General features: G+C 41.1%; 1 protein-coding gene across 1 annotated transcript in view; it reads left to right on the top strand.

The window, feature by feature from the left end:
* The first annotated feature begins 6,807 nt into the window (after positions 1-6,807).
* Positions 6,808-27,699, top strand: part of NCOA1 (nuclear receptor coactivator 1) — a 246,493-nt gene continuing 225,601 nt past the window's right edge. The window contains exon 1 of the mRNA XM_047782522.1: positions 6,808-6,917. The gene's annotated coding sequence lies outside the window, so the exon portion shown is untranslated. The remainder of the gene's footprint in view (positions 6,918-27,699) is intronic.

Raw genomic sequence — 27,699 nt, 5'->3', positions numbered from 1 at the left:
GAGCAGGGGAGGTTTGACCAGGGGATGGCCAGCCCCACGTGAATTGGGGGGGGTTCCACAGTGAGAATCCCCTCAGTAGGTCCTGCCTGGGGAGTCCTCGGCAGAGCCTAATACGTACCACCATGAACTCTCACTCATGTATCAGCTGCCTTGGCAGAGGTCCTATTCCCCAGCACCAGCAGCTGGTAGGCCCCATCTTCAAGGGAAAATTCATAGTCATCATTAGTCAGCAGAGATACAAAAGAATTAATTGGTATATCAAGTGTTAATTGTATGTGTTTTGTTTTTTTGTTTTTTTTGGGTTTTCTTTGCTTTTTTATGGCCACACCCACAGCATATGGAAGTTCCCAGACTAGGAGCTGAATCGGAGCTACAGCTGCTGGCCTGAGCCACAGCCACAGCAACTCAGGGTCCAAGCCCACTGTCCTCGAAATACTCCACAGCTGATGGCAACGCTGGATCTTTAGCCCACTAAAGCGAGTTCTCGTGGATACTAGTTGGATTCGCTTTTGCTAAGCTACAACGGGAACTCTCTATTTTTTTGGCTAAACCTATGGCATGTGGAAGTTCCTGGGCCAGGGACTGAACCTGTGCCACAGTTGTGACCTGTACCACTGCTGCAGCAATGCCAGATCCAGATCCTTAGCCCACTGAACTGGGCCAGGGATTGAATCTGTGCTACCACAGTGACCCAAGCTGCTACAGTTGGATTAACCCATTGCGCCACAATAGGGAACTCCTATTTATTTGACTTGAAAAAAAAACTAGGAGTTCCTGTTGTGGCTCAGTGGTTAACGAATCAGACTAGGAACCAAGAGGTTGTGGCTTCGATCCCTGGCGTTGCTCAGTGGCTTAAGGATCCAGCGTTGCCATGAGCTGTGGTGTGGGTCGCAGACATGGCTCGGATCCCACGTTGCTGTGGCTCTGGTGTAGGCCGGCGGCTACAGCTCTGATTAGACCCCTAGCCTGGGAACCTCCATATGCCACAGAAGTGGCCCTAGAAAAGGCAAAAATACAAAAAAAAGAAAAGAAAAAAAGAAAAAAGAAAGAAAATAAAAGTAAAGTACAAGGAGATACCTTACACCTATTAGCATGATTATCATCAAAAAGATAATAAGTGTTGGAGAAGATGTAGAGAAAAGGGAACCCTCGTACACTGATGGTGGGAATGTAAATTGGTTTAGCCACTGTGGAAAACAGTTTCCTCAAAAAATTGAAAACAGAATTACCACATGATTCAGCAATTCCATTTACTTATTTGGAGAAAACAAAAACACAAATTTGAAAAGACATAAGCACCCCTTTGTTCTCACAGCATTATTTACAATAGCCAAGAAATGGGGAGTTCCGGTCGTGGCGCAGTGGTTAACCAATCCCACTGGGAACCATGAAGTTGCGGGTTGGGTCCCTGGCCTTGCTCAGTGGGTTAAGGATCCGGTGTTGCTGTGAGCTGTGGCGTAGGTCGCAGACTCGGCTCGGATCCCCTGTTGCTGTGGCTCTGGCGTAGGTTGGTGGCTACAGCTCCGATTCGACCCCTAGCCTGGGAACCTCCATATGCCGCAGGAGCAGCCCTAGAAAAGACAAAAACAACAACAACAAAAAGCCAAGAAATGGAAACAACCTAAGTGTCCATTGATGGATAAAGAAGATATATGGATAAAATGTCCATTGATGGATAAAGAAGATATATACATATGTGTATATGTATATATATATATATTCCAAATCAGTATTATTTGGGGGCAAACCACTCATTTGGCCTAATAACAGCTAATTTAACAAATAATATTTTTGAATAATACTTTCAAAGTGTTAAAAAGAATTTTTAAAATGCTTCAAATGAAACCCTGTTTTTCTGTAAAATCTACCTCTACTTGATAGCATGCCCTAGGAGATGGTAACTTTTAGCAGCGTTTAGACACAATTTAAATAAAACAAGCATTTGTATAGGCTCAAAGTAAAGCCCAGCTGTGTATAACAGGGTCAACATCCAATCAGGACTGCAAGATGGACCCAGAATACTGTCGCTTTGGAAACAGTAAAGTTAAGATAGATGCAGAATGTTTGTCCAGAAACTCCTTTATCTAAAACGCCATGCCTAAGTTTTAAATCAAGGCCACATTTCTGTCAAAAAGGACTTAGATTCTCCAGGCAAGAAACAGATACATCGTTCCTATTGATATAATTATGAACACCAAAGTTTCTGATATTTATGAATGTGGAGAACAAGATTTCTCAGTAAGTAGGAAAGCAGTAGTCACTGGAAGAAGGCGGCTATTATGACATCCTACAGCTGCAGCATGTCCTTAGGGGACACTGCATCCTGTTAACTGTGCAGCTGGCTTTATCTGTGCCTATTCTTTCAGCTTGATGAATGGCCGGGAAGATTTTTACCTTCGTAGTTTGAGCTAATTTTTATGTTTTCATGGACAATTCTAAGTGCCCAGGAACTATACTAAATGCTTTGCATACATTATTCCATTCAGTCTTTGCAACGATCCTTTGCTAGCATTCTGTCTTCCAGATGAGGACACTGAGACTTGGAGGTGTTAAAGAGGCTTGTTCAGAGTCACAGAGCTAGTTAAGTGGCAGAACCATTTCAAACACAAGTCTGCCTAACTCTAAACCCAGCCTTCCCAAGGTCCATAATTTAAGAAAATGTAGAAATAAAAGACTTTTAAAGGAAAACTGACAAAATCTTTTTTGTGAAGAAGGTAGGGCCATAGATTGGAACAATTTTTCTGGAGGCCAATTTGACAAATATGTAGTGAAAAAAAAAAATCAAGCAGGTACCCTTAGAGTTAGCAATTAATCTCCTAGGAATTGAACCTAAGGAAATAATTTTCAAACTCTGCACAGGGGCATGCATTAGAATTATAGCATTCGTTATAAAAACAAACACAAATAAAACAAAAACAATGTAAACATTTCCCAGCAAGGGATTGGTTAATTAAATGATTAAAGAGATATACAAGGCAAGAGTATTCATCCACTTTAAGGATGAAAATAAATTCCATAGTAAAAGATACCAGATTATCAATGAGCATTTGTAGTATGTCTATTATGTAAAATCAAATATTCAAATGTCCATCCACAGAGGAATGGATAAGCAAAACGTGGTATGTCCTTATGACAATATTATTCAGCCTTAAAAAAGAAACTTCTGTAACATGCTACAACATGGATGAAACTTGAGGACATTATGCTAAGTGAAATAACCCAGTCACAAAAAGACAGATACTCTCTGATTCACTTATTTGGGTACTTTAAGTCATCAAAATCATAGCGACAAAATAGAATGGTGGTTGCCATGGGCAGGGAGCAGGGGAGAATGGGGAATTCGTATTTACTAGATAAAACATTTCAGTTTTATAAGATGAAAAGAGTTATGAGGATGGATAGTGCTGATGGCTGCCCAACAATGTGAATGTATTTAATACACTGACCTGCACATTTAATAATGGTTAAGGTGGTAACTTTTGTTGTGTGTATTTTATTTAAAGAAGAAAGTGTATTAGGAGGTTCCCATGTAGTGAAGCAGGTTGAGGATCTGGCATTGTTGCAGCTATGGCCCAGGTTGCAACTGCGGCGTGGATTTGATCCCTGGCCCTGGAACTTCCACATGGCATGGGTGTGGCCAAAAATAAAATGAATAGGGAAAAAAAAGTGGGTTATAACTGTTTTGGTGAGTGATTATGCATATAAAGGGAAGAAAAGAAAGTCAAAGGGTCTTATTTATGAAGGAGTCTCACCCTAGAAAAGTCCTTAACTTTAGTGTCCATGGATGGTAAGATAAATAATACCTTAAGTTTCATTCATCATTCAGCACAATCTCAGAACTGCCTGTCCTGAGGATGTTTAAAAGATAATGAAGGAGTTCCCATCATGGCGCAGTGGTTAACGAATCCAACTAGGAACCATGAGGTTGTGGGTTGGATCCCTGGCCTTGCTCAGTGGGTTAGGGATCCGGCGTTGCCATGGGCTGTGGTGTAGGTTGCAGACTCAGCTCAGATCCCGAATTGATGAGGCTGTGGGGTAGGCCAGTGGCTACAGCTCCGATTGGACCCCTAGCCTGGGAACCTCCATATGCCGTGGTAGCAGCCCTGGAAAAGACCAATAATAATAATAATAATAATAATAAAATAAAAGATAATGAAGACTCTGGGCTGCAGAGTGAGGGGCGTGGGCTGGGAGAATGAGATGCAGGTGTTATTAACCACTGAAGCTACGTAAGCAAAAACCATGTCAATCTAAGTCAGAGGCAAGGGGAGGGAAAAAAATCAAAACTTGAGGATACCAATGTTATATGGCTCTGTGGAAAAGGAGCAAGCAGCAAAGAAAACTGTTACTGAAGAGAAGTTCAGAAAACAAGTAAAGAGAAGAATGATGTAGAAGACGGGAGAGGGGAGGAGAGTTTCGAAAAGGAGGACTTTGCAGAATCAACTGCTGTAGAATCTGGGCCACATGATGAGGGAAGGTTGAAGTACCCACTGGATCTGGCAAAATCAGCAGTGACCAGAGGGTAGCCCCCAGGAGACAGTATGCCCTGTGCAAGTGGCTCGTTTGTAGGTCTCTTTACACAGCCTGGATTGGACTAGACTGGAAGGTAGGTCCTACGGAAGGGGATTAACCTGCTGAATGAGAGATACATACCTCTAGGTCTTTTCAGTGGTTACTGGGGATGCCAAACCAGGCGAGGGCAAGAACTAAGGAAATGCACCTAGGGCTCCAATAACAGGTCTTTGACAAGAATCGAATGAGTATATAAATGAATGAATAGGTGATGAATGTGGGGTGCCGGCTAAAGGTTGTTTTATGAGCAGGAAAAGGATGATGATCTAGAGAATGGCAGGATGGAGTACCTGCCTCTGGAAGAAGCTGCTCACTGCCGCAGAGAGGTGCCAGGGTGGTTGGTATTTTCAAGGCAAAGTCAGGTTTCAGTTAGAAGAATTGGTGTGAAGGGCTTAAGGATTTCCAGAGGTTGAAAAACACTGAAAGAGAAAATGCAAAAAACACTGGGAGACTGCAGCAGCAGGACAGGATCGAGGTAGCTGCAGAGAGTTACCTGAAATAAGGATGCAGGAAAGGATACATGTCTGCTTTACAAAGCACCTCAGCATTCATCCTTAGGACAACCCTAGGACAGAGATAGGTATTATATTGCCAGCCTTTGGAATGAGGGATGCTTTCCAGATAAGATGATCGCGGCTCAGAAAGCCTGTTCAGCCGCTGTTCCTCTAGTGACAACGAACACTCTACTTTTGGAAGTAGCACTTCCTCTATAAAAAGCGAGTAGAAAAGAAGGTGTGGGCCCCCTTGAGGGGAAAGCTCTATCAATGACAGACATTTTGGGTAATTCATGGAATTGCAGAGCCAGACGCGTCAGTCAGATCTTTTCGTCTATAAAACGAAGGGGGAAGATGATCTTTCTTTCCCCTTACCTAATAGCTTGTGAAATCATCTAGGGAACCACCTTCCAATTTTACAGAATAAAAAACGGGGCCTGAGGATGTGTCTTCCTCAAAGTAATACAAGAAATTAGCGAAAAGACAGGCCCAGAACCGACTCCTCCCGGGTCTACTGGGCCTCCCGCCGCTCCCCAACCCTCCCTGACAGATAAGACCAGCGGGAGGCTGCAGGCCGGGTAGACGAGCTGAAAGCACCCTGGGGTTCAAGGCGGCTTCCCGGCCGCAGGGAGAGGAACGCCCCGAGGGGAGGGGAAGAGTTAGGGCCTCCTTTCCCACACTTCGTTAGGACGCGGGCCGGGGCGGGACCGCTGCAGCCCTCCCTCCCGTGCGCGGCCGGCAGAGGGCGCGGGACTCCTCCTCGCTCCACAGCCCGGCGGGCGGGGAACTGGCTGCCCCGGGCGCGCCGTCGGACCTCGCGGGCCGCGGATCGCCGCGGCCGGGCCGGGCAGAGGGCGCAGGGGCAGCGCGGCGGGCGGGGCGGCGGGAAGCGGGAGGGGCGGGGTGGGGCGGGGCCCGGAGGGGGCGGGGCCGCAGGCTGGGGGGGGCGGTGGCGGCGGCGGCCAAGGAGGAGGAGGAGAACATGGCGGCTGCGGAGAGCGGCTGAAATGCCTGTTCTTCAGGCCAGGCGAGCGGGAGTCTGACGCGATTCGCCGAGCCCTTCCCCCAGACGGCTGGACCGCGGCCTCGAACGCCTGGGCCACCCTGTTCCCTGCTGCTCCCTCGAGCGGAGCCTGCGCCGGCTCCGTTTTGCATCCCCCTGCGGGGGTACCCCTGAGCCGGAGGAGGGGGCCGGAGAGCCGCGGCGGCGGCGGCGGCGGCGGCGGCGGGCTCCCAGCCCGGGCAGCGGCGGAGGCCGCGGCGGCGCCGCCACGGTCGCAGGCGAGTGCGGCGCCCGTCAGCGCGGCCCAGAGGCGGCGGCGGCAGGTGAGTGGCGGGCGGCGGGCGCCGAGCCTCCCGGTGGGTGCAGCTGTCACGAGCCGCGCGGCCGCCGAGGCCCTAGGGGGCGGGAGCAGCTGGCGCCCCTCCGCCCCCCGCTCTCCTTTCTCTCCACTCCGCTCCCCCTCCCACTTTCCCCGAGTTCTCCCTCGGCCTCGCGCGGCTGGAGGGGGCGGAGGTCGCAGCTGTCACGGGCACCAGCTGGGGGCTGCGCCGCGGAGGGAAACTGCTGCAGCAGCGACTTCGCTGCCCCCTTTCCCAGTTGCCCTAGTTAGCGCGGCCAGGGCGAGCATCCGCGGAGGGTGCGCGAGGCTGGCTGCCGCCGGCCGGGCGTGGGGAGCGGCGCCCCGAGTCCGCTGGCGCTCCCCGCCGCCGCCGCCGAGAGGGGGAGCCGGAAGTCGGCGCGGGCGCCCCTCGGCCCCGGCGAGCGCGGTGACCTTGGCAAGCCGGGTAACCTCTCCGAGTCTCGCTTGCCGGGACTGCGAAATGGGGATGACCGTGGCGAGCCTTTCCGTAAGTGCAGCCTTCGACGGCGCTTCTATTTACCCCGGCGCACTTGCTTTTTCCTCCTCCTGACGAGGGATTTCAGCGGCAGAAATGGGATGGATAAGTGAGCTTTTCTTGTTGTGTCTAGGGTTTGGTCCCCACCGTAGGATTCTGCTGAAAGGGCGTAAGAAGGGGAGCAAACATGTTGACTGGACGCCTGAAGGGTGGGAAGGGTTAATGGTCGGCGGCAGAACCCGAGCTGTTCTCTGGTCGCTTGGAAGAAACCGGACCCCAGGGTCCCTAGTCCTTACTACCCAGCTATGGGTGTTTTCTGTGTTTTTGTTTTTGAAGCAGTCCCTCCCATGGACTAGACACTGCCTCGGTTGACGATGTTAGAGGGAGACGGAGGGTTTGACAATAGAGCCTGTGTGTGCGACAAGGACAGTCCATGGTGCTGTGGCTGCAGAGTTTGGTGGGGAGGAAAACTTTAGGCTGGAGGATCTTTTCGCCTTTCAGGCTTGGCTCTCGTCGTTCACGGTAGAGGCGTTGAGAAGGCAGGTGCCCTTGTGGAGACGGTGACAGGCTTTTTTTCTTTTGAGACGGTGAATTTTTAATGTCGAGGATGATGGTGGTGAGTGAAGGGTTCTTGAGAGAGTTGCAGCCCCAGCGCCCTGTGTTGATGCCAAGTGTAATCTCTGTGGCGATGATTTGTGAGGGCTGAGGCTTACACTTCAGTGATTAAGAAATCTTCAAGTGTCTGTACGACATTGCTGCGGTGAAGCTTAGGTTATGCTGTACTGCTTAAGGGGTGGATTTCAAGGGTTAAATTTGTTTGAGGTTTGTCTTCGATTCTGGAATTGGTTGGAGGTTAGTCTCAAAAAAAAAAAAAAAAAAAAGTTGGCCAAAGGGGCCTCTCGGCTTGTTTCACAGAAGCCGTGATGTAGTAGGAAGGGGGTCAGATTTCTTCATGTTGAAAATAATGTGAAAAGAAAGTATTTGCTTGGGTCTTTTGGCTCTTGAACTAACTAGAAATAGTTTTGGGTTAAAGGTAGTAGTGGGGTTTGATTCAGCCTAATAAATGGGCAGTCCTTGAACTATTTGTCATAAACTAGATAAACTGAAAGTGTTTCTTTTTTCTCTCCTGTATTTTGTGGAAGGGTCTAATTTGGTTTTGTGAGCTAGCGTTGGAAATGGTTTCCCTCTGTTTCTTATGATGATTTTATGCTTTGGTAACGGTAGATCAAAAAGGGGGCCTGAATTGGGAATATATGCTTTGGAGATTGCTGCTTATAGGAATAGGAGTTTGGTTTGATATTTGTAGATATTCTGCACTGTTTATTTCATGTATTTAACTTACATTGAAGTTTGATTTTTAAGGTGCAAAACGTGAATTTTACATAGTTTATGGTTAATCTCTTCCTTATTTCTTTCTGAGAAAATCTGTAGGATTGTGTCTTTTAAATTGCTTTTTGTGTGGTTTAAGCCAAGGGAGTACTTTAGATCTGCATTTTTGGGTAAGTGGTTTTATTGAAAAAAAGTTCTTGATGGAACTAATGGTGATTGTTCCACTTGAACTGGGATTATATAGACAATGCATTTTCCTCCTTCTTTCTGCCAGCATTTGTTTTTCTTTCTCCTTCAATTCCAGGGTTTCATTTCTAGAAATCTGGGCTGGAAACAGAAGCAGCAGTTTGTATAATCCCAAGAACTTGCTTATGCCAGGAAGCTGTAAGGGTAGCAAGAAGTGGGTGTGGTATAAAGATACTGCCACTGCTTAAGACAATTTAACTGTTGGGAGTCTAGGGTCAAACTTTAATTTTTGTTGAATTTCCTGTTTTCTGAGTATGTGTTAATCTTTTGGTGGGCAGAGGATTGGTTGCTGTGGTGCCGACTGGTGTATATTGTGAAAGCGCTGGCAAAATTTCATGCTTTTACTCTATAGGGACGGGCGGTAAAGAAGCCTAAATAATTTAAAGGTGGTGTTCCCAGGATGGAAAGTTCTCTGCAGGTACTCTTGATCCTGCTAATCTAGGGATTGGTCTTCACCAGGACTAAATGTTGAGTACATGATGAGGGTGATATAGAGGTGCTGGAAGGTGGAGTGGGGAAGAAAGGATATTGGACATTCTTTGAAAAGCTTTTCTCTGTTGGACTGTGTATAGAATGATTTATAATTGTTTTTAAAGGACATCTCTCTTGTCATCAATTTCACGTACCTTCTTCTAGAGAAATATTACCTTTGTTCCTTAATTCAGTTTGTCTTTATTGCCCTATCTTTCATGGGCTCCACGTTGTTTGAATATGTTACATGTCTTTTGAAGTTGGTTAGTCTTAAACCACATAGCCTAAAATAGCTTTCATTTTAGGGCAGGTGTGGGAGGTCAACACAAGCACCAAGTAGAATCCTCTAAGTCAGGGCATGAGGGGCTTCTCCAGGATGCTCCTTATTGTCTTGGAAGTGGTTTTTACTTTCTGTGTACGATAATCACAGTCAGTGGAGGACCATAGACTACTTTCCTAGGAGAGATATGAAAACAGGAGGTGGGCTCCTTTTTACTTTACCTGCATAGATCGGGTGCAGAAGAGTGTGGGATTAGGTGAAATATATGTATTTCAGGAGTTGAATGACAGCATTGTATCCAGTCTGAGCTGCAGAGCCATATAAATTTCTCTCCGCCTTGTACAACTTGCCTATGAGTTGAACAGACCAGATTGTAAGAAAGGACTTCTTCATTGCTTCTCTCCCAGGTTAAGCAGTAGCTTAGCCTTAGGTCATTTTGGTCACTAAGGATGGATCTTGTGGTCTCTGACCTTGTGGGGGTGAGGTCTAGTTGATTCAAGCCTTTCCTTCTCCCTTCTTTGTATTTTAGTTAGACTTTGTGCCTCTCTCAAGGGCCACAGGTCATAAAATGGCCTAGTGGCAACTGTGTACCATTCTTGGTTGCTTAGTTTAAGGAGGAGGTGTGGGTTTTTGTTTTTTTGTTTTTTTTTTTTGGGGGGGGGATCTTTTTAGGGCCACATTGCAGCATATGGAAATTCCCAGGCTAGGGGTCTAATCAGAACTGCAGCTGCCTGCCTACACCACAGCCACAGCAATGCCAGATCCCTAACCCCCTGAGCAAGACCAAGGCCAGGGCTTGAACCTGCATCCTCATGGATACTAGTCGGGTTTGTTACCACTGAGCCACAATGGGAACTCCGGGTTCTTTCCTTTAGTTTAATTCTGTGGGTGCACAGTATTTGGATTAACATATAAATGACTATTTTATATTTCTGCAAGATACATGGTTGAATAAGAAGAATTATTACAAAACACTGACGCCAACATTTAAGTCCAGTTCTAGAACGGCAAGTAGAGTGGGTTGTATCCATGCTTCCTCCTCCATTCCCCCATCTGCAACACAGTATTTTTGAGGCTCCTTGAAATGACAGGCTTTTAGAAAAGCTTAGTATAGTTATCATATTTTGAAGATAAATAGCTTATGCCAAAATTGAAGCTATACTCACCAGAGGAGTTGTAGAAGACTTCAGATTAATCAGGCTAGTCACCTTCATCTTAGATATATTCTGATCTAATCTCTTCCCATGGATATGTTTCCTTGTGGAGGGTGGGAAGGTTTGGCTTTACTGAGAAGTCTTGGCACTGACCTTTGGGAACAGACAAACCAGACCTGTAACAATGGGTGCAAGCTCAGAGGTGAAATACACCTATTGACTGGACCAGAATTCTAGTAACACTGAATTATTTAGGGTTTCCAGAGTAATACTTCATTCCTGTTATCTGGCTTGTAATTTTGAGGCAATTTTTAAGCTTCTTTCAAGAATGGATATTTAACTTCAGACAGGGGATGGTGTCCAGGCTCTTATACTTAGTGATATAACCTTGGGCTAGTTATTTAACCATACTGAACTTCAGATTTTCATGCTTAAAGTTGGAATAGTGTATTTAACCTCATATTGCTGTCATCTTTAATGTATTAAATAACAAGATATGTCTAGCATAATGATTGGCATGTACTAAGATTTTAATATTTTCTACATTTCCATAACCTAAACACATCGCTGTCTAATCCATCACCAAATTATCTGATTCTTTTCTTTGCAGTTTTCTTGTATTCCTCCTTTATTTCTGCCTCCGCAGTATTGTCCTCCTCTCATTTTGCATGTGAACTCTGTGGGCCTGAGTTTCTTTATCATTAATTGAGCATATTGGTCTGAATTCACATTTCTTTTTGAGCTGAAATTCTATGATTTGTATGTTTATAGCTGTTTGCCTGCATGTGTTTGCTTCTCTAATCCATCCTCCATGTAAATGCTGAAAAAATTCTTTTCTAAAAAAAATTTTTTTGGCTGCATCCTTGGCATGTGGAAGTTCATGGGCCAGGAATTAAACCTGCACTGTAGCATCAACTGGAGCCACTGAAGTAACAATGCCAGAGTCTTTTTTTTTTTTTTTTTTAATTTTAATTTAATTTAATTTTTTTATTACTCAAATGAATTTGTCACATCTGTAATTGTATAATGATAATAACAATCCAATTTCACAGGATTTCCATTCCACAGCCCAAGCACATCCCCCCACCCCCCAAATTGTCTCCTTTGGAGACCATAAGTTTTTCAGTGTCTGTGAGTCAGTATCTGTTCTGCAAAGAAGTTCAGACTGTCCTTTTTTCAGATTCTACATGTCAGTGGAAGCATTTGATGTTGGTGTCTCATGTAATTTCTAGGTCCATCCATGTTGCTAAAAATGCCGGTGTTTATTCCTTTTAATGGCTGAATAATAGTCCACTGTGTGTATGTACCACATCTTCTTGATCCACTCCTCTGTCGATGGACATTTAGGTTGTTTCCATGTCTTGGTTATTGTAAATAGTGCTGCAGTGAACATTGGAGTACATGTGTCTTTGCGAGTCATGGTTTTCTCTGGATAGATGTCCAGGAGTACCAATGCCAGATTCTTAACCAGCTGCACCACAAGGGAACTCCTCTAAAATATTTTTTGATGTTATTGTTTTTAGCGAACACTCTCTGGACAGATTTATCAAATTAAATTATTTGAACTGATTCTGTGTTTCTCATTCCAGAGAATTTGCTGCAGAAATGCTTTGTAAACTATAAAGTGCTACATAAGTGAAGAAAGTATTATAATCACCTGTAGATAATCTTTATTTAATTTCATGTTTCATTTTAAAATTTTAATTGTATTTCCTTCCTTGTCTTTTAATTTTTTTTCTGCTTTTTAGGGCTGCACCCTTGGCATACAGAGGTTTCCAGGCTAGGGGCTGAATCAGAGCTACAGCTGCCGGCCTACACCATAGCCACAGCAACACTGGATCTGAGCTGCATCTGCAGCTTAAAGCACAGCTCATGGCAATGCTGGATTCTTAACCCACAGAGCAAGGCCAGGGATCAAACTTGCCACCTCACGGTTACTAGTTGGATTTGTTTCTGCTGCGCCACTGTGGGAACTCCTCTCTTGACTTTTAAAAACAGTTGAAGCTGGTATGTTCTCTCAAAAGCTTGATTTTTATCACTCTTTTAGCATCAGTTGCTCAGTTTGTTCTGTGTAATAAATTTTTCTTCCTATCCTCCTCCTTTTTCTTCTGTTTCTCTTTTTAGTATGTTGAATTGGCTTTCCTAATTAGATTGGAAAATCTTTGAGATGGCATGAACGACAGCATTTAGAGCAGAGGGTTCTTAGTGGTAATTTGGTACAACCTCGTTAATATTATAGATGAGAAGACTAAGCCGAAGCAAATATAGTAATTTTCATAGGTCACATAGCTGGTGTCTTTACTTGGGCAAGAACCCAGGTATTTGGCTCTCAGTCTTCTTAATGAGAGTTACTCTTTGTATTTGAAAGTTATTATAAAGAGATTTAAATTTTAAGAATTTTAGTAAGATTTTGAGTAATGTGTAAGCTAGGAGGAAAGGAGTATTTTTGTTCTTTGGCCAAAAATGATCAAGTCTTGTAATAAGGTAACTAAGGCTGCTCTCTCAAAAGGTACAGGTGCCTAGAGAGAAATGTCTGCTTTTCTTGTATGGCTCTCATTCAGAGTCTGCAAATATTTATTGAGTACCGTCTCTGAGACAAACTGTACCCAGGTCCTGTGCTTGCCATACGTGTTACATTTTATAAATGAGGAACCAGAGCACAGGGAGGTTAAGTGGCTGGTATAAGATTGATCAGCTCGTAGGTATTAGGGATGACATTTGAGTCCAGGTTTTCTGACCTGAAATCACAAGCATACCTATAAATTGGCTTCTTTCCAAACATGTTAACCACACTTGGCCACACTATAGCCCTCTCTTACTTTCTGGACTTCTTTCTCTTGTCTTTATGTACCCTAGAGACTGCTGAAATCACCATTGCTTTCTGATGATCCAAGAGTGGTATATTCCAGTTACTGAATGAAAGTATCACTTTAAGATTTTTGTGCTGTTTCTGATCTCACCTTTGTACTTTAGTAATGTTGATTCTTTGGTGCTTCTGTCTAAGTAAGCTTATCTTTGAATGGTTGGTTTGGATTCTTAGCAATAAATTCTTCTCAAGTTTTGTTAGTATTTAGCTATTTAGCTAAAGCTTGGGTATTTTTTTTTTTTCATTTGGAATAAAATTGCTTGGTCATTCTCGTGTTTCCACTTGTATTTTGAATGGTTGATCTCATTCTGATAGCTTTAATATATTACATCTTACATATGGTTAAAATATTTACATGCTTTTATTATCAAGTATAGATCTGATTAACAGAAGGTATTCTACTGTGAGTGTATGTTTATATATATATATAGTGTATGTGTGTATATATATATATATATATATATATACACACACACACACAGATATCATACCATATTTAACCAGATATTTGAAGGATGAAATGTCCTTGCTTTTTGAAAATACCTGTATGTATAATTCTAGCTTTATTTTGCAGAGTTTGTTTGAAGGAAACCAGGGAAGAGATATTTGTTCTGCAGAGTCTTAAGTCCTACCTCCCTCTCCATTCCAGATGGTACAGGAAGTCTGTAATTGAATTTCTAAGTAGCCACTCATTCATTCAAGACATAGTTATATGAGTACCTACTTTGTTCTAGATAGGAAAGTTAAATGATAAGATACAGATCCTGTTCTTAAAGAGACTATGACCTAAGAGAGGTGGTAAGATGAAACACAAATACCTATATTACTGATTAAATGTGATGAGTGCCGTGAGAGAGATACTGAAATAGTACTTTGAGGAATCAGGAGATGGAGCAATGATTTTCATTTGAAAGGGGTCAAGGCACGTTTTGTGGAGGGCTTGGTGATGGACAGGAATATTGAAGGCAGGGGATGATTTCTGTATGAGTGAGGGGAGGGGAGAGCAGTATATTCACGAAGATTAAATAGCAAAGATGAAAGGACAGAAAGGCTTAGGGTTATTTCAGGAGTAATGAAGGGAGAAAGTGCAAGCAGGAGTGTGGCACCAGCTGAAGTGGGAGAGGGAACCAGATGTTCCAGGTGCATTTGTAAGATATTGAAGGATTTTAATGGCGAGAGGTGGAGGGGAACAGTGAAGTGTGTAGATCTGGATGAAAGTGAGAAATGCCAGTTTTCCAAATTTACGTGCATCTTTTTTTGGCAGGTTTTATACCCCAAATTTTATATTTTCATAGTTTTTGAAATGATTCCATATGTAAGACTTACCACACTGGGAACGTACTCATTTTTATGTATGTTTGAGAACAGACTATTTTTTTTTTAATTTGATAGAAGTTAGTACAAAATCTTTTTCACTGGCTTATGCTGTAATTTCTTTTTTTTAAAGCAGTAGCTATTTCTTTAAACAGTATGTTATCATTTGGCATTCTTAAGATAATGCAGCGGACTTATTTTTCAAGTGTAAAAATGTCATCTCCTTATGTAAATATATGTCACTGTATAAGTGAGATTGGTCATGCAAGTTGAAAGCCCCTGGCTCTAATATAGTTCATGGATTTACTGATTTATTTATGCCCTGCCATGTTCCAAAAAGGATTTAAGGCAGGATATATCATGAAAAGTGTTGGACCTTGTTCCAGCCCTGTCTATTATTTGACTGAATTGCTAGCCAGCATTACACTGAGGGAACAGTGTTGAAGACGACTGGTGTCACAGAATGTGCTGCAGTTGTGTCTTTTGCGAAACTGGTAGTAATTCAGAGGTTGATGCAATATAATTAGAGTACCTTTAAAGATAACTCCTTTAAACTCTAGAAAATGGTTAGAAGGCACGGATGGAGAGCTTTGACTCTTGGGAGCCCAAGAACGTTTAGAGCAGTGGTCTCTACAGTAGGGTTTACATAAAATTATCTAGGAAATGGGAGAAGTATTAGAGGTCTATTAGGACGTTTCTTTACTTTCAGTCTGCTCCCATATTTTGTAGTTTAAAGGAGGCTGAGTAATTGGATTTTTAACTGACTATTTTTAAATCTACTGTCTTTTAAATAGTAGGTTCTTAACATATATTGTATCACAGTAAGGAGGCACCACATGGATCTTTTGTGAAATATTTCAGACAGGTTAACTGGTCATCATGAGGCAAAGGACTTAAGAATTGTCCAATTTAAAGATGACATTAATTTTCCTTTCACAAGAAAACAAATGTCTGAAATTTGCTGACATTTTCCTTTGACAATTATCTGTGAGTAGTATATCATTGAAAACATGCACATTTACTTAACCTGTCCCTTTGGATGATGGTATGTTCTTAAAAATAACTCAAAAAGTAACTACCTTTCAAAACAAAGTAAAGTTCACTGTTATGGAGAGAGGATAATGAAAATGGGTATTTAGAACTATTTCCATTGGATTTAATTGCTGAAAATGATACCTATTAACTATAAGGATTTTTTCTATGTAGACTTGAACTTGGAAACAAAATTTTCTAACCTGATAAAAACCTTAGCAAAAGAGATGTTTTAGTAGGTTTTGAGCCCATCTACTGAAAATATAAAAAGACAGTGCTTTCTGATTAGTTAGTAAGAAAAACTGATTGTCATCAGGAAATATGGAAATGCACTATCTGAATTTTAGCAAAAATTTTTGCATAAATGGTGAACTGAGTTGAAAATTGAAGATCACGTTTTATTCAGTGCAGCAGGTGATGCAGTTCTTCCCTTTTTTACTCATCTTTGTGAAGTATTTTTTTTTGGCTATAATAACCATTAAAACCAAACAAAATAGTTATATATTAAAAAAAAAGGAAGTGAATTTGGAACCAAACTTTCAAGTTTCTGTATTACAAAATGTGAAAGCAAAATTAAAAAAAAATAATGTTCAATTACGTTATTCTCACCAAAAATAGTGGTAGTATTAATAACAGTATTTATTAGGAAGAGCACAAAGCTATGCCATCGGTAGGTGATTTTACTGTAATAAATGTAATTCTTTTAAATTTCCATTTTTGTGTATGCCTTCTAAGGCACATAATTTATTGGTCTAGTTGGCAATGTATATAAATTATAAATAAATAAATATATGTATAAGGCTTCTTATTCGAAACTGTTTAAATTATGGGGTGTATGATAAAAACAGTTATCCCTGCTTTATAAGAACCCTTGGAGTACATGACCTAAGCGTCTCTAGATAGGTTTGCCGGGGTTGGGGAGGGGGGGTGTCAGTGAACATTCTGAAATTGTATGTACGCAAAGTTCAGTGAGTCTGCATTTCTCTGGGGAGAGAGTGTAAAGCTTTAACAAATTCCCCAAAGGGTCCATGACCTCCCCAAAGGTTAAGAACCTCTTTTGTTAACGACTGGGACCTCAATAACTCCATTCATCCAGTCTTACTCTCTTGCCAAATCTAATGGATATATCTGATGTCATTACTTAGGCCCGCAGTATGACTGGATTTGCAGTCTGTTTTTCCATTTTGCAATAAATGTGATTGTGATGCCTTTGGTCTTTATAGATGTTTGAGCTCCTGTCTGTTTGTTGCACAATTACCTGGCCTTCATCATTTGGCTGCTTTTATATATCATTCCCCACATCTGTCCCCCCGAATCCCAGGGAAAAAGAGTAGACCTTGTGTATGAGTGTGGGGATGGATGCATATGTCTATAGAAGAGCCTTGTATTAATTCAAGTGTAGGGAGACCCTGCTGGGTAGGCTGGAATTCACAGTTGTTGTGGTATTAACTTTGTAAATCTGAATCTCAGTTTTCTAGAGTCCCTTTTTATCCCCCATTTTTTGGCCACCCTGTGGCATATGGAGTTCCCGGGCCACAGATCAGATCCAAGCCGCAGTTGTGACTTAAGCCAATGCTTTGGCAAGGCTGGATCCTTAACCCACTGGGCTGGGCCAGGGACTAACCTGTGTCCCAGTGCTCCCAAGAGGTTGTGGATCCCATTGCGCCACAGTGGGAACTCCAACATTGGATCCTTAACCTGCTGCACCACAAGGAAACTCCTTTCTAGAGTCCTTAAGGTTTGATTTGCCTTATGCTAAAAACACTGTCCAAGTTCTATCTCTCTTTAGATCTGTTCCTTTTTTTCTCACTGTCCTCATTCTAATTTAGGCCTGATGTTTGTGATGGTATCTAGAGTGGTCTCATTGTCCCCAGTGATTTCCTTCTTCAGCCTTTCCTAAATTTTTTTTTTGGAATGATCATCCTAATTTTTATTTTCATTGTGTTATGCTACTTAAACCCTTCAGTGGCTCCTCATTACTGTCAAGATAAAGTTCCTTAGCCTGGCATTTAAAGCCTCCCAGTGTCTGGCACTAACCTGCTTTTCTAATCTCATTTCCCACTAGTCTCCCCCAATAAACCGTTCTAAGTAAAATTGTCAGTTATTGTCCCCTCCACATCCCCTGGGTTTCTCTGTTTACACCCCTTTATATATATATCCTTTCCCTGGATTGTTCTCCCTTATCCCAGTCTCTACCTCTTGAAATTCTGTGTATCCTTACAAAGCTCAGCTCAAATTCCACCTTGCTTGTTAAGTGTTCAGACTATAAAATTTGAAAATAATCCCTTCCTTCTATGAACCCTTTTAATGTTTATTTTCCTTATTATTCATTTGATACTTTATACTGCCTTGTACTGTATAGAGTTTTTTTTTTTTTGGTCTTTTTTTAGGGCCACATCCGCAGCATATGGAGGTTCCCAGGCTATGGGTCCAATTGGGGCTGTAGCCGCTGGTCTACATCATGGCCACAGCAACACGTTATCCGAGCCGTGTTTTCGACCTACATCACAGCTCATGGCAAGTCCAGATCCTTAACCTGCTGAGCGAGGCCAGGGATCGAACCTGCGTCCTCATGGATGCTAGTTGAGATAAAGATGGATGCTTGTTAACCGCTGAGCCATAACAGGAACTCCTGGAAATTTTTTTTTTTTTCATGTGTCCCATCTCCCAAATTAGGGTTTGAGAATGGCAAAGGGAGATCATGTTTTATATTCTGTTCTCTGCAATGTCTTATGCACATAGATATTAAAATATTTGGCAAATCATTTGATCAAATCTTGATACTATTAATTAAGTACTTATTAATGTATTTAGAGAAAGAGGCCCTTTTTGTATGTGTGCCTATCTAAGTATTCTCTTTACTGTTTCAGGGTATTTGGGATATTGAACTAGAAATAAGATATTGCTCAGAGAGCCTGTAGTCCTACAGCATAAGAAGTTGGCTGTTAAGGGCTATGCTCAAAAGTCAGGGTTAGCCTGATGACTCTTTGTTCTCCAATATAGAGTTCCACTTGCCATGGATAACAGGAAAACTTGTGTTCTTTCATCTCTCTCTTTAGCCATATTGGAGACAAAAATTCCTAATGTGTTGAGGAGTACTACATTTCTGTTTTAATTCTTCATTACATTCATCCCAATAAAAGACAAAGTTTTATTGAATACTTGTTATTTGAAAGGCTAATGTGAATACCATGAACTTTTTTTTTTTTTTTTCCCTTTGGTCTTTTTGCTATTTCTTGGGCCGCTCCCGCGGCATATGGAGGTTCCCAGGTTAGGGGTCGAATCAGAGCTGTAGCTGCCGGCCTACACCAGAGCCACTGCAACGCGGGATCCGAGCTGCGTCTGCAACCTACACCACAGCTCACGGCAATGCCAGATTGTTAACCCACTGAGCAAGGGCAGGGACCGAACCCGCAACCTCATGGTTCCTCGTCGGATTCGTTAACCACTGCACCACGACGGGAACTCCCCATGAATTATATCATAGGGTTTGTCCTCTATAAGGAGATTATAATCCTTATAGGGAGTCTCATTTGCTTTCAATCATATATGAATTAAAAAATAATAATATAAAATGTGTCATAAAAATATATAACTAGCTGGTTTACTTAGTTGCTAACAGATAGGTGGAAACTCCTCTAGTATTACTATTTTTAATCCTCACTTGAAATTTATTGACATGTATACTTGTTTCTGTTTTGACATATGTCCTTTCTGACCAACTACATTGTAAATTATAGAAAGTAGAGGCCATTTATTGTACTAGTTATGTGCCAGCACCACAGTGCTTTTCATAGTTCTTTACCCACGATATACATATATGTGTTGCTGATGATGCCAGGAGCATGGTCGCTTAGGCTTCCTGGAGGAAGTGGGATTTCAGTTAGGCTTCTAGGATTTGAAATGATGCTTATAGCATCATTCCATAGAATATGAAAAAAGTGTTCCATAGTTAAAATAATAAAGTATGTATGTTTGGTGCCTTATCTGAACATGGAGCCTTCTTGGTTACTATGCCTTTGTCCCTGAAGTGACCCACGTCACTTTCTCGTATAGCCCATTGGCCAAAAGTGGTCACAGGGTACCACTTAAGAGCTGGGAAGTGTGGGCAAGAAATGACTATTTAGTGAGCAGTAGATAGCTTTGCTTCACTCTGGCAGAACTGGCTTTCTTCAGGGAGATGAATACTAGAATTGGTAGGCCCAGCTTGGACTTATTGAAGCAAGTAAGAATTTTTTTGTGTGTTAATCTAAATGGAAATTTTATTATTAAATTGATTTGTGAAAAGAACTGTGTAGTGTTGAATGATAGTCCTTGGGACAAAGGAGAAACTTTACTAATGTCTACTTCAGGGGTAGGTAATATACATAGGTTTAGTTTAGAAGGTTTGTTACCGTCTTCAGAGTTGATAATCGAAACAGGTGGAAAGTGATTTGTTTGGCTTTAGTAAAAATGATCCATATTTTTTCTACATACATTGTTAAGATTACAGGGTGAGAAAAGTGAGGGGGGGCATAAAGGGCTTTCGGACACTATCGGAGGCCATTTGCTGTCTGAGGATTTCATGAAATTTCTCCTCATGGTCCCTGGAAGTCTTTTCCCTCCTCCTTAACAACATAGTATTGGTGATTAAGTAAAATCTGTTTCTCCATTTTTTGTTTGTTTTTTAATGCTTGGTTTGATAAGGACCGTTGGATGATGGTTAAAATGTTGACCAGGTATGTAGGATTAGGAAGGCTAGATCCTTATTTATACATTAGGCTTAGTTTCTCCCAGTTTAATTCTAAAGTCATCAACTCTGAAATTTATAGAACTTTGGCTTTCTGACTGCATTCTGATAAATTTTTTCCTTTTAAATTAAAAAAATCATATATGTATAATCAAGGCTCTATTCAGCTAACAAATGCAAAGAAATGGGAGTACATAGAGTTAAAAGGTGAAAGTCTCCATAGTGAGTTATATGGTAGCTGTTAGTTTAGGCTGTCTAGTATCCTCCTTTTCCACCCTTTTCAGGTTGCATTATGCTACGCCTTGGCCAAGAGGTGGGCCTGTGACCTAGGCTTGGTCTGTCATAACACTCCATTCCTCTGGTCACAGTGATTGCTGCAGGATGGCCATATGACCAAAGCACGTTCAGACCCCTTCCTTGAGGTTGAAAAACAGTTGGTGGGTGAGGAACAGGCTCATTCCTTTGGAGTCGCTAAGCTGAGATAGTGTTCCTGGCCAAATGAAGGAAGCCTAGGTACCATAGGAAAGAATGAGACCAATTTACAGAGTGAAGCACAGCTGACAGACTCTCTCACACACAGATAACACTCACAAACGCACAATAATGCAATCTCATGCACTTGCATGTGTGAGAATGAGTCGTCATTGGAGCCTCTGGATCCACTTGAACCTTAAAGTAGATCCGCTTTACATTTTCTAGTTAAATGAACTACTCAGTTGCCTAACTTGCTTATGTGAATTTGAATTGGGTTTCTGTCTCTTGGAATTGAAAGAATCCTGACCAGTTCAGTCCCTTATTGGCAGCTATTCCTCTCCTCTCCTCCCCCTGCTCACAGGAACATACTTTTTGAATTGTTATTTATTTATTTTTGGCCATGCCTGCAGCATGTGGAAGTTCCCAGGACAGGAGTCGAACCTGCACCACAGCAGTGACCCAAGTTGTTGCAGTGGCAATGCCAGGTCCTTAACCTATTATACCACAAGGGAACTCTTCCATAGCCTTAAAAAAACTTAATATCATGGGACTCTTTCTATGTCAGAATATGAAGGAGCCATTTGATCTTTGCATAAAATGCTGCATAGCATTGCAATAGCTATATATTCTATAATTTATTTAACCGTTTCTTTTTTGATAGACATTTAAATAACTAGTTGTTTTTTGTTGTTGCAAGCTATATTTTGGTTAATATCCTAGTTTCTACTTGTTTTTGCACACATATGAGAACATACCTATGGAATTAATGTTATGCACATTTAAAAAATGAATGTCCTTTCAAACTCTTACTCCAAAGGCTGTATCAGTTTACACTTTCACCAGGAGTATATGATAATTGTGGCTTTTCCCTACCTTTATTACCTTTGGATATGATCAGTCATTTCTATTTGGGGCCTGTCTGATGGGTGAAAATGGTATAACAGCATTGTTGTAATTTGAAGTTCCCTGACTATTGATAAAGTTGATCATTTTATCAGATGTTTATTATATATTGGATGTTTTACCCTAAAGCTCTCTTACTCGTATTTTTTCACTTTCTTTTTGGGCTGCTTGTTTTTTTTAAATTGCTTCCTAGCCATAATATGCTTATGATGTAGTTGTTTGTACGCTAACTAAAGATGGCCTTGTACTTAGCTGACCCTGCTACCGAGTTATTTACAAAAAAACAACAACAAAAGGAGTTCCCGTCGTGGCGCAGTGGAAACAAATCCGACTAGGAACCATAAGGTTGTGGGTTTGATCCCTGGCCTTGCTCAATGGGTCAAGGATCCAGCGTTGCTGTGAGCTGTGGTGTAGGTCACAGACTTGGCTCTGATCTGGCATGGTGGTAGCTGGCAGCTACAGCTCTAATTAGACCCCTACCCTGGGAACCTCCATATGCCTCGGCCCTTAAAAAAAAAAAGCAAAAAAACCAACAACAAAAAAGATGTCTACTTGTTCCAAAAGCTACATCATATGTGTGTGTGTTTATTTATTTACAAATATCGCTGGACATTGAATTGGTTTATATCTAATAACTTTATATAGCTGCCCAGTTCCTTTCTTTAAGTCCAGGGGTACATGTCTCATTTGGGTGGTCTATGGGTACTTAATTGAGTTAATTTTATGGCTAAGATAAAAGTTGAGAAATTCCTGTTTGGAGAATTTTCCAGGTCCAAATCATTGTGACTACATAGATTCTTGGGACTTGGCTAACAGTTTGTCCTGTGGTGCTGAATCAGAACCACTTTCAGAGGAAAATTTTGGTTCTGTAAGAAACTGTTTTCTGGCTCACCTCCATGGAGCGTTGGGTTGGCTGCATACTGAGATATTTAGTGGTTAGGTTCCTTAATTTTCATAAGAGCATATTAACCTGACTCTGCAGTTGACTGTGAAGGTATATAGTCTACCTGTAATTGTCAGGTAGAATAGAATAGCTTCACTCCCACAAGTACATATTCACTAACTTTGCTGCCCAATTCTTATCAAAAACCTAGTACTCAGAAACAGGACTCTTTGAGAATTGCTTAAATAATATACATTCAATGCATTGTTTTAGAAACAATTGGATAGAGCCAGAATTCCAGAGAGCTATGTGTATTGATTGCACTGTTTTAGACTGGGGTAGAATTACTTTTGCAGAATTGTTATTTGGTGTGATACAACTAAGCTTTATTGAGGGCCATTACAACAAACAGCTTTCTAAAATTTAGTACTCCTCTTATTGTAGAATTCTCTTTTATCTCAGTGCTCTTCTTGATGTAGTTGTAACTACTGCTACTACTGTTATTATTAGCTGCAGATCTGGAGCACTCAGACTGAACACAAAATGAGCTAATGGTTAAGGAACAAATACTGCTTTTAGCTAACGGCAAATGCTTTTGCCCAAAGGGAGGCACCATTATGAATGAGGGGTGATGTAATGGTTAGGGCTCTGGAACTAGGTTTACTGGGCTTGAATTTTGGCTCTGCTACTTCCTAGTTGTGTGTTATTTAACTTCTTGGTGCCTCAGTTTTCTCATCTGTAAAGTGGGGGTAATAATTGTACTTAACTTTACAAGGCTGTTGTGAGAATTTTGTGAATTTAAACATATAAAATGCTTAGAATATGCCTGGCCCAGGGGAGGTGCAGTGAAAATGGCTGCTGTTGTTTTTCCCTCCTCTTTAAAAAAAAAATTGTGGTAAGGTGCATGTAACATAAAATTTACTATCATATTTTTAAATGAACAGTTTAAGCTGCTATCATTTTCATCATCCTCATTATCACTAGGACCCATGTAAAAATATGTAATAATTTTTTCCCAGGTCTCGGTCCTAGGAAGAGCTGTGTTTCCTTTGACCAAATGGTTTACTTGTATTACATAGTCATCATGACTCTTATAACCTATGGTATTTCTTTCTTTGCAAGGTAGCTTAGTCAGGTGTGCAGCTCATCCCTTGCAACCGTATATGACTTTGTGGCATATAGTTGTGTGGTAAACTATAGTTATCTCTGACTTCAGCTTATTTTCCTCCCTCATTTTCTCTTTGCCCCATTCTTGTCACTTTCTTTTTAATTCTCATGTACTCTGTGATCTATCTCAAATCTTTTTTAGAATAAGATGGAAATAAGCAAGTAATCTTCATTACAGCGTGTTCTCATATTGAAAGTTCAGATTAATTTTCATTTAATTTACCTTAAGCTGGCTGCTTCTTGATGACAGGGAGGTGCTATAATTTTCATTAAGATATCTCAAATGGCATCATAGGATGGATTACTTCTGAGAAGGTTCCTGTTGACAGCTAATCCTGTTGATGGTGTTTCGTTTAAGCTTCCATTACAGAAGTGTTCCTTCCTGACTTTTCTTGTTTGTTTTTTCCCTTGACCTTTGCTCCAGCCTTCTCTTGTAGATTTGGGAGGTGGGGGTTGGGGGCAGGGGAGGATCATTTTAAGAACTTGTAAACCTGTGGTCTTTAAAAATACTCTTCAGAATAAGACTTTTATTGTAGGTGTAGCATAGGCAGAGCAAAGGGTACATGTGTTGTTATTGTTACCTTTCTTTTAAAAGCCAGGATGCCATTTTATTGATTGTCAAGGGATAAAAGGAAATTTCCCAAAGCCTAAAATATTTCTGTATATTCTGGTTATATCACTAGTGTATTCTCTCCCCCAAGTAGAAATGTACAATGGGGCTGAATCTATTGTGTTTTTTTGTGGGGAGAATTAAAAAAATTTTTTTTGACATCAGGATTGATTGAAATGCCTTTTATGTCTTTTTTAAATTTGTAGATGCCTTCTTTTTCCCTCCCTCTCTTTTTTTCCTTTTAGTTTGTCTGTTGAAGAACCTGGGTGGTTTGTCCTATAGTTTTTTACAGTCTGGATTTCTGTTTAGTTTAACATATTCTCTACCCTCTGTATATCCTGTAAATAGTAGCTTGATGTAGAAGCTTGATGAAGGTTTAATTTGGGGGTGGGGGCAAGATGACTTTATAGATGGTATAATGAGACATATGCAATGTCTAGTTGTCTTTTGTGATGTTAGCAGCTGTGAGTATTGCTATTGGCTTTTGGGACTTAAAATCGTAGTGATCACCATGGTATCTTGATGAGAAAAGGGAAGCATTGCCTGGAAATGGTGGTGTCTATGTTGTACAGATAGGACTCCTGGTAATCATTTGAGAATGAAGCTGTGTTGTGTAGACTCAAACAAGACTAAGCTTTCAGTCTTGGTTGGCTTCCTTGTTTAGGAGCTGTTTGATCTTGCATAATTAACAACAGCAGCAGCAGCAATAGCAGCAGCTACCATTTATTTAGTGCTTATTTTACATAAAGTTCTGTGCTGAGTGTTTTGTGTACATTGTGTAATCTGATCCTCATAACTACTCTGTAAGCCAGGTATCTTTATTTTGCGTTTCACATTGCTGAGAAGTAAGGAAGCAGGGATTCAAGCCTTGTGTGACTCCAGTCTTAGTTGCTTTGTTCTTCCATATCTGTAAAATTGGATATAAGTATAGTTGCCTTATCTAGCTTGTAGGGTTAATGAGGTATTGTGTGTGAAAGTGTCTTAAAAGTGTTATAGATATTAAAATGAGAAGTGTGCTGGGCTGATACTCTAGGGAAGATGGATAGCCAAAGATGCCTTTGGCTAAGTGATAGTGAGAAGCTTGGATGGAAAGAACCCTCTGGTCATTTTCTAACTTCTGTTTCCATTACTATGGCTGTTGACACGTAGGAGAGTTTCCTTCTCTTTTTCAAATTGACAGTGATAGAGATTTCATATGTGGTAACTGTCACATGTCAGAGATGGCTTAAGAGTCTCTCAGTGAAGAGTGATGTCTTGGTTTTACTCCATGGACCATGTATATAGGCTTCATACAGATATTTTTAACTGAGAGGGAAAGAGTTTAGTCACAGTTCTTTTTTAAAAAGATAAATATTTATTGAAAGTGGGACGATGTTAACTGAATTTGTCATGCTATATTTCTTTAGTTAGATAGTAGGTATGTTATTTATGTTAAAATTATTTTTTTTAATTGCCTTTTTGTATGTCTAAAGTTTTTTTTTTTTTGTTGTTGTTGTTTTTTGTCTTTTTGCCATTTCTTGGGCCGCTCCTGCGGCACATGGAGGTTCCCAGGCTAGGGGTCCAATCGGAGCTGTAGCCGCTGGCCTACGCCACAGCCACAGCAACACGGGATCCTAGCCACGTCTGCAACCTACACCACAGCTCACGGCAACACCAGATCCTTAACCCACTGAGGAAGGGCAGGGATCAGACCTGAAACCTCATGGTTCCTAGTCGGATTCGTTAATCATTGCGCCACGACGGCAACTCCTGTCTAAAGTATTTTATAATTAATAAAACCAGTAACGTGCTCAACAGTGATAATCACATGTGTAATAGACAAAGAAAGAGATAAATGTGAAATTAGTACATTTAGGTCTAACCTTCAGTGATTTGCTATCAGTTGTGACTGGAATGAGTACGCGGAGAACTGTGTTGAGAGGAGATCTGTGGCCATTTCCAGCTCAGTGGCAGTTGTGAGGGATGACTGATATCTGCCTGGGCCAGACATGCAGAGTGTAGGAATATGTGCTTTGTTTTTGCTGAAACTTGGTAATGTGTTTGTCAGAAATTCCTAGCCCTTGAGGTGGTACTATACTTCTTGCATTTCTTCTGTTACTTTGGGAATCATATTGCCATACTATATATATATATATATTTTTTGGGGGGGCACATTTTTTATCTTTTTAGGGCTGCACCTGTGGCATGTGGAGGTTACCAGGCTAGGGGTCGAATCGATCTGCAGCTGCTGGCCTAAAGCTACAGCCACAGCAACGCTGGATCCAAGCTGTGACTTATACAACAGCCCACAGCGGCAACACCAGATCCTTAACCCACTGAGCAAGGCAGGGACCGAACCTGTGTCCTTATGAATGCTAGTCGGGTTCGTTAACCAGTGAGCCACGATGGGAACTCCTGCCATACTATATTTATAATGGTGAAATATCTAGGATTTCATTCTGATATTCCTAAGAAAGAGTTCTCATTCATTATTTTTATTATTATTTTTTGAAATATAATTCATATGCCATAAAGTCACTGGTTTAAAGTATACAATTCAATGGCTGTAGTATATTCACAAAGTTATGAATATCAGATTATTTCATTACTCCTCCCCTAAAAAAAAATACCTTGGAATCATATAATATGTGACCCTTGGTGTCTGGCTTCTTTCACTTTGCATGTTTTCAAGTTCATTCATGCTATAGCATGCACCAGTAGTTCATTCTTTTTTATGGCCAAATAATATTCTGTTGTGCAGATATATGACATTTTGTTTATCTGTTCAACTGTTGATAGGTATTTGAGTTATTTCTACTTTTTGACTATTGTGAATAATGCCGATATTAACTTTCATGTACAAGTTTTTGAATGGACATGTTTTCCTTTCTTTTGGTTATACACCTAGGAGTTGAATTGCTGGGTCTTATGTTTAACCTTTTGAGGAACTACAAAACTAGTTTCTAAAGTGTCTGCATCATTTACATTCCTGTCAGTGGTGAGTGTTCTGACTTCTCTATATTCTTGCCAGTGCTTGTTAATAAATGCCATTTTGGCCCTTTTTGGTTCTAGCCATCCTAGTAAGTGTGAAGTGGCATCTCGTAATTCTGATCTGCATTTCCCTAATGACTAAGGTGCTGAGCATCTTTTCACATGCATATCGGCCACTTACACCTCTCTTTTAGAGAAATGTCTGCTAACATCTTTTGCCCATTTAAAATTTGGTTGTCTATTATTGAATTTTAAGATGTCTTTATATAGTAGTCTCTATTATCATGGTTTTGCTTTCAGCGGTTTCATTTACCTTTGATCAACTATAGTCTGAAAATATTAAAAAGTCCACAAATAAACAACTTA

The sequence above is a fragment of the Phacochoerus africanus genome, chromosome 5 (genome assembly GCF_016906955.1).
Source record: "Phacochoerus africanus isolate WHEZ1 chromosome 5, ROS_Pafr_v1, whole genome shotgun sequence".
NCBI lineage: Eukaryota > Metazoa > Chordata > Mammalia > Artiodactyla > Suidae > Phacochoerus > Phacochoerus africanus.
This window is presented reverse-complemented; position numbering and strand designations above follow the sequence as displayed.